Raw genomic sequence first — 7,069 nt, 5'->3', positions numbered from 1 at the left:
GGAAACTTATTTAACAGACTTTGTTAATTAAAATAATTTCAAATATAAGGTACTTTTTTTTCTTGAATGTTTGCCTCAGTTAACAATCATTTATCGTGGATTTGTGCTGTATATTACCAAGATAATCCCATTCCCTGATAATAATTGTTTTTACTCATGATGCTTTAATAAAGGAAAAAAAACAGGGCACTGAGACCTAGGTGGTTTTTATGTTTGAGATAATAAGATATAATCTTTGAATACATTTTGAAATATAGTTGACAATGTAAGGTTATGTCCAACATAGCATTCTGTCATACTTGAATTTTTTTTATTGTTTTGATTTTTTGGCGCATACCTGGCAGAGGTCAGCTGTTTCTCCTGGCTCTGTACTCAGGAATTACTACTAGGAGTGTGTTGGGAACAATCTGGTATTCCAGGGATCTAACCTGGATTGATTTCTTGCAAGACAAATGCCCTGCCCACTATGCTATAACTCTTGCCAAACTTGTCATTTTTTAAAAAAAAGAGTTTGTGCCTCAGCTGCCAATGCTCAGGGGCTACTATTGGCCCTGCACTCAGGAATCACTTCTGGTTGTACTCAGGAATCATATGGGATGCCAGGGATCAAACTCTAGTTGGCTGCATGCAAAGGAAGAGCCTTATACACTGTACTATTTTCTTCAGACACTATACTTGACATTTTTCTTTGTTTTTTTTTTTTTTGGCTTTTTGGACCATATTCAGGGGTGTTCAGGGTTTACTCCTAGCTCTGCACTCAGGAATTAATCCTGGAAATGCTGGAGTCCATTGCTGAGGATGGAACCGGGGTGGGCCTCATGCAGGCAAATGCCCTCTCCACTGTCCTATCTTCAGCACCACTTGACATTTTTCTCAGGCAGTTGACAGACTTTGCCATTTAAATAGTTAATGATTGACCAAAAAATCTGGGTTTAGATCTGTTAGCTACAGAAGAGAACTTTTTCAGTTTTGTTGCTTGGGTTTTAATTTAGAAATGAGTCTTTACTGAAGTACATATTAATTTATAAAATACTATCTTTCGCGCCAAAGTCATTTTATTTAAACAATTCATATATAAAAAATATTTTCTGTTTAGAATTGTGTAGGTTGCATATTTTTGCATTTTAGGTGGTGCTGTTACATTCTCTGAAAAAAGTTATAATGATTTGTGGTACTTTTTCTGCTTTGGAAGAAAAATTCCTAGTTTGGAGCAGCTGGAATGAATGGCCATTAAGTTTTGGCAGGAGTGCAATGTATTAGAAGAAAATATTTTCTCAAATATTTCCTTAAGCTCACTTGGAAATTAGAGGTGAGTGAAAAGAACTCATAATTCTATAAGATGTTTATTTTGAATGTATTGTTTAGTTTGGTGATAATTATGTTCTTCTGCAATAGCACAGCGGATAGGGCATATGCCTTGCACATGGCTGACCCGGGTTCAATTCCTCTGTCCCTCTCGGAGAGCCCTACTAGCTACTGAGAGTATCCCGCACTCACGGCAGAGCTTGGCAAGCTCTCTTCATGGTGTATTCAATATGCCAAAAGCAGTAACAACAAGTCTCACTATGGAGGCTTTACTGGTGCCCGCTCGAGCAAATCCATGAACAACGGGAGGACAGTGTTACAGTGCAGTGCTACTACCTCCTTCAATTATTTGAGAACATTGTGGAACATATATTTAAAAACATGTTGGGACATAGCCAATCATAATTTCATCTACAAAAGTATTTCAGTATGGATTATAGACCTGTACAGTGTATCATATTCAAAAATTTATGTTGTGTCTTTAGAATATTTAACACTCCTATATCTCAAATGAGTACATATAACATTCAAAGCACAGATGGCTTTCAATCTATTGGTTTCTCTTCATTTGAATTTAATGTTCTTTTTTCTAAATTTTGATTTATTAAAAATGTATGCAACTTGCATGCTACTCTAATCTTCCTCTGCTAATTGTCTAATATTGTCCTAAAAGGCCCACCGTAGCTTAATTCTTTTTTTTAAAACACATTTTTTTTTGCTTTTTTGATCACACCCAGCAAGGCTCAGAGGTTACTCACTGGCTTTGCACTCAGGAGTTACTCCTGGCGGTGCTCGGGGGACTATATGGAATGCTAGGAATCAAACCTGGGTTAGCCCTGTGTAAGACAAATGCCCTCCCTACCTGCTGTGCTATTGCTTCAGCCCCCTATAATACAATCTTTATTTTAATGACTTTCACACCATTTTAAAGTTAAAATATTATAATTTAAATCATAATTCAGGAAAAGTATCTAAAGGTCATGTGTTTTATGAAGCAGTTCCTAATCCCATAATGAGAAGGAAAGTTACGCTGCTTTAATCCTTTGCTTTTACAGCGTTTCTATGATGTTTTGGTTTTATATGATTAATTAGACTGGAATTAGAACTTATGAAATATGAGGCAACTATGTTATAAAGTCACCAGTGCTTAATTATGTAATCATGTTAAGTTTTAGAAGTGTTGCAATTTTTAATTATTGCTTGTAAAATTGATTAATAGCATCACTTAATCCCCACAGCTTCACTATTTGATATTTTTATATATGTGAATAACTTCCACAAAATTATTGAAAAACAGTCATCACATTACATAGTTGCCATCTTTTGTTTTGAGGAGGAGGAAACCCAGGGCTTTATTTTTATTCATGACTCAGTGTTGCTCTAGCATTAAGCCACATTCCTCATCATGTTAGTATTCTTTTTTTTTTTTTACTTCTTCTGCTATACCCAGCCATATGCAGGACTTAAACCTGCCTCTGCACACAGAGGTCAACTCTGGTGGAGCTTGGGGACCATACAGGGTACCCAGGATTGAACCCCATAGACTGCATCCCTGCCCTCAGTGCTATCTCTCCAACCCTCATTTCTCTAAATTTCGTGCATGCAATATAAAATTTTTAACTGGTCATGATGAATGGTATACATTAAAACTCTAATACTTAATTTATTTGATTGTTGAAAATATATGCCCTTTGATTAACATCTTCCCGTTTCTTATACTTTCTTGCCCCTGGAACTCAGTATTTGACCCTTTATCTTCTTCAATGGCACATATAATAAGATCAGAAGCTTCATCAAACTAAATGGATGTTTTATTTTCTTTATGTCTATGTAGAGGAGAATAAGAAGTATTTCATGCAATTCAATGATATATTACTTGTTTAAAATTTTCATAAACTTACTTCAGAAATTAGGAAAATACACTGTTAACATTGAATGACATATAGTGTGTTCTTATTGAATAATGTAAGTAAAATCAGTGCTGTATCATGAAATTTTAATGTACATGTAAATCAATTTCTTAAATATATTGCTAGATATTTTCTTTCTTTTCATTTGAGTTTCCTTGGGATTGATCAGTTGTTCAGTAAATTACTCAGCATTTAAATTTTTTTAAGCATGGCTACACATTTTTCTTGGATTTTTTGTTTTGTAAAACTTGATGGTTTTTTCTTGTTGGGTCGGCAAACCCAGCAGTGCTCAGGATTTAGTCTTAGACCTGTGCTGAGGGATCACTTCTGGCTGGCTTGTGGGGGAGGCTATTAGTGGTGCAGGGGAGGAAATTAAAGTCATATGCAAGTCAAGCACCCTCCGTGCTGTACTATCATTATAAAGGTAAAGGCCCTCCCGTTGATCGTCGATTTGCTCGAGCGGGCCCAGTAACGTCTCCATTGGAGACTTTGTTGTTACTGTGTCTGGCATATCGAATACTCTCGGTAGCTTGCCGGGCTCTCCGAGAGGGGCGGAGGAATCGAACTCGGGTCGGCCATGTTGGCCGTGTGTAAGGCGAACGCCCTTCCCGCTGTGCTATCGCTCCAGCATTATAATCCCAGATTTTACAGTCTGATACAATGTTGCTTGCTCACTTAAGTGATGACTCTAAGAAGAGAGAGATTTTGAACGCTCATTTTGTTGTTGTATGTCATTGCAGATTCTTACCAGTATCACAGTGAGACTAAAATTGTATTACCTTTATTTTGGACTGAAGCATAATCTGACGCAGGTAAATTGATTTTAGATAAAAGTAAAAGTACTTTCTAGAGGCCTTGACTAGGTTAATGATGACACAGGACCTTGTCTGAATATACTGATTTCAAATTTGAGCTTAAAATAATATTCTGAAATCTAGTCAATGTGCCTCACTAAATTTTTCAGAGAATTTAAACACAACAGACAATTCTGGCTATGTAAAAAAAATCTTTGGGTATTTAGAATTGGCAGTGTAATATACTATACTTTGCAAATTTCTAAAATACCCTTTTTAAAATTTTCATATATCTATTTTGAGCTAATGATTATTTTTTTCTTTTTCTTTTTTCCCATATCTGCATATCATGTGTATGTATGTTGTCTATGTAATATGTCTGTGTGTGATATGTGTATATATTTATGTGTCTAATTTGTGTATCTCTGTGAGTATTGTTGTTGCAAGCCAAGAAAGGAAAATTCATCCTTGGATCCTATAAGGCATACATGTGTGATGAGATGAAAGCAAGATCATGTAAAAATGAGAATGCAACTCTTTCATCAAACACTATATGCTAAATCTTTGTCTCTAAATGATGTCCAAGAAGGAGAATACTTACCGTACATAATTCTGAAACAGGCTGGTAAGTGCCTTCACATACTATTATGTGAAGTGTAGCACACATAATCTTGGTGTTTGAGGAATATTTCTGAGGAAAATATCTGGTTGTTATCTGATTTCATGCTGCTAAAGTAAAATCTTTCCCTGTATTGTCATTTAGGATGTTTTAATGTAGGAAAGAAATTAATAATTTCTGAACTTATGCTGCTAAAGTAATATTTTCTCTGTCTTGTCATTTAGAAAATTTCAGTATAGGAAAGAAATTAATACTCCAACAGAGGGGACTTTTCTAACTATTTCCTTTGATACATTTAATTATTTCCAAAGGAAGTAGGGAAAGTCCACAAGAATCCAGGAAGTAATGTAACAATTACTGTGAATCCTTTGAAACTTTTATCTGATAAAAAAAAGTGGTAAGTGACAAAAAAAGGTGAAGTGGTTTAAAAGAGTGGATGTTCATACATCTGAACTCATTGAGCTATTTTCCATATTATAAATAATTCATTTGTATAACATCTTGTAGTTCATTTATGTGAATAAGTGTGTGTAATAGAAACAAAGATGTTTTAAAATACAATACTTGGTTTCTGTAATTTCATATCTGTTACTCAATAAATAGGAAAACAATAGTGACGAGAAGCAGGAAATTAGGGACTGGGACATAGTATAGTGTCCAGGGCATATGCCTTGATGCAGTGGATTCTTTTAATCCTTAGCAACCCATATGGTCTTCTGAGCCCATTCATTACTAATCTCTAAGGACAAATTCAGAAACAAGCCCCAGCACCATTGGGTGTTATCTCAAAACAAAACAGAAAAAAGGCAACAAAACAAATTGGAGGATAGTGTTCTCTACTGTGTCCATAGTAAAATTTGAATTATATTGTCATGCCAGTAAATTTCCTTGATGATTATCAGTTATCTTGTTTTTATTTTTATTTTTTTTGCTTTTTGGGTCATACCCGGCGATGCACAAGGGTTACTCCTGGCTCATGCACTCAGGAATTACTCCTGGCGGTCCTCGGGGGACCATATGGGATGCTGGGAATCGAACCCGGGTCGACCACGTGCAAGGCAAATGCCCTACCCGGTGTGCTATTGCTCCAGTCCCAGTTTTTAAACTTTATGGCTTGCCTTTTTGGTTTGCTTTAAATTTTTACTAATCTTACAGATTTTCCATATTGTACTGTATAGCACTGTAGCATTGATTTTCTTGAGCAGGCACCAGTAATGTCTTCATTGTGAGACATGTTACTGTTTTTGGCATATCGAATACATCACAGGTAGTTTGCTAGGCTTTGCCTTGGAGGTGGAATACTCTAGATAGCTTGCCTGGCTCTCTGAGAGGAGCGGAGGAATTGAATCCAGGTTGGTTGCTTGCAAGGCAGACAGACCTTAGTCCTACCCACTATGTTATCACTCCAGTCCATTGTATTATATATATAACTAAAATATTATGTTAGAATTTAGAAGTAATCTAGGTCATTAAATTAATTTCTATACATTAGTGGAGAGGCCAGAGTGATAGTACAGTAGAGAGGATGCAGGTGCTTCCCTTGCATCCAGCAGACCAAGCTTCAGTCACCAGCATCCCAGATGGTCCCCCTAGACCTATCAGAAGTGATTTCTGAGCATTCCTGGGTGTGCCCCCCATCAAAAAAGTTTATGGAAAAATTTAGAGTTTCTGTATTTTCATATATCAATTAAGATTTGGAAAATTCACCTTTCAGTATGTTGAACTATTATGTGAAAGTATAATGAAAACCATTATTAGTAGCTCTTTACAATCCAGGATCTGGGTTCAGAGGGTAGTATCATGAGTAAAGGGCTTTCCTTACATGCATGCACCCAACCTTAGTTCAGTCCTTAGCCTACCAAGTTATATACTCTGAACACTACCAGGAGTGATCCCTGAGCCCAGAGCTAGAATAGGAGTAAGCCTTTAACACAGCCTGTGTCGCCCCAAAATACTGCATTTAGGTATCTCAAATTCAGTTCCCAGCTGTATCGTGCCCCTGACCAGATATCATCTTTATACAAAATATAAGACAACATTTTCCCCAGCCAGAGGAGTTTTTTTTCCCATTTGTAGAGATTTGTTGTGTGCAGGTATTGATTACTTTCTTAGCTGTATTAGACATTGGGAAAGACATTGGCTGAATTCATGATGAGCTATGTCTACTGAGCATGATGAAGTAAAGCTTGGTGTTTGAGTGCTCTGAAGTCCAGTCCAATTGTCAATCCCAGAACTGGGAATGAAAGTACTATGAGCCTCCCTTAGATTCTAAATTTCACGTGGATTTTTCTAATTAATCTAATCAATTGTAAGAAAGATATTGGATCTGTAGATATTTTGTGGGGGTTGAGGGGGCCACCTGTCTGTACTCAGGTGTACTTGACTTTGTGCTTACATTCCTGTGTACAGGCCCTTACGGGGTGCCAGGAATTGAACCCAGA

General features: G+C 36.5%; 2 non-coding genes across 2 annotated transcripts; both read left to right on the top strand.

Annotated features, from left to right (window-relative positions):
• Positions 1-4,077: 4,077 nt before the first annotated feature.
• On the top strand, positions 4,078-4,150 carry LOC130033212 (small nucleolar RNA SNORD107). The gene has a single exon (XR_008793928.1). It is a non-coding gene; the product is annotated as a small nucleolar RNA SNORD107 (small nucleolar RNA).
• Positions 4,151-6,770: 2,620 nt separating this feature from the next.
• LOC130033209 (small nucleolar RNA SNORD64) lies at positions 6,771-6,839 on the top strand. Its single transcript, XR_008793927.1, has one exon. It is a non-coding gene; the product is annotated as a small nucleolar RNA SNORD64 (small nucleolar RNA).
• Positions 6,840-7,069: the final 230 nt, after the last annotated feature.

This window comes from Sorex fumeus, unplaced genomic scaffold (assembly GCF_029834395.1).
Source record: "Sorex fumeus unplaced genomic scaffold, SorFum_2.1 ptg000051l, whole genome shotgun sequence".
In the NCBI taxonomy this organism is placed as follows: Eukaryota; Metazoa; Chordata; class Mammalia; order Eulipotyphla; family Soricidae; genus Sorex; species Sorex fumeus.
Note: the sequence above shows the minus strand (reverse complement) of the source record. Positions and strands in the feature narration are given on the sequence as shown.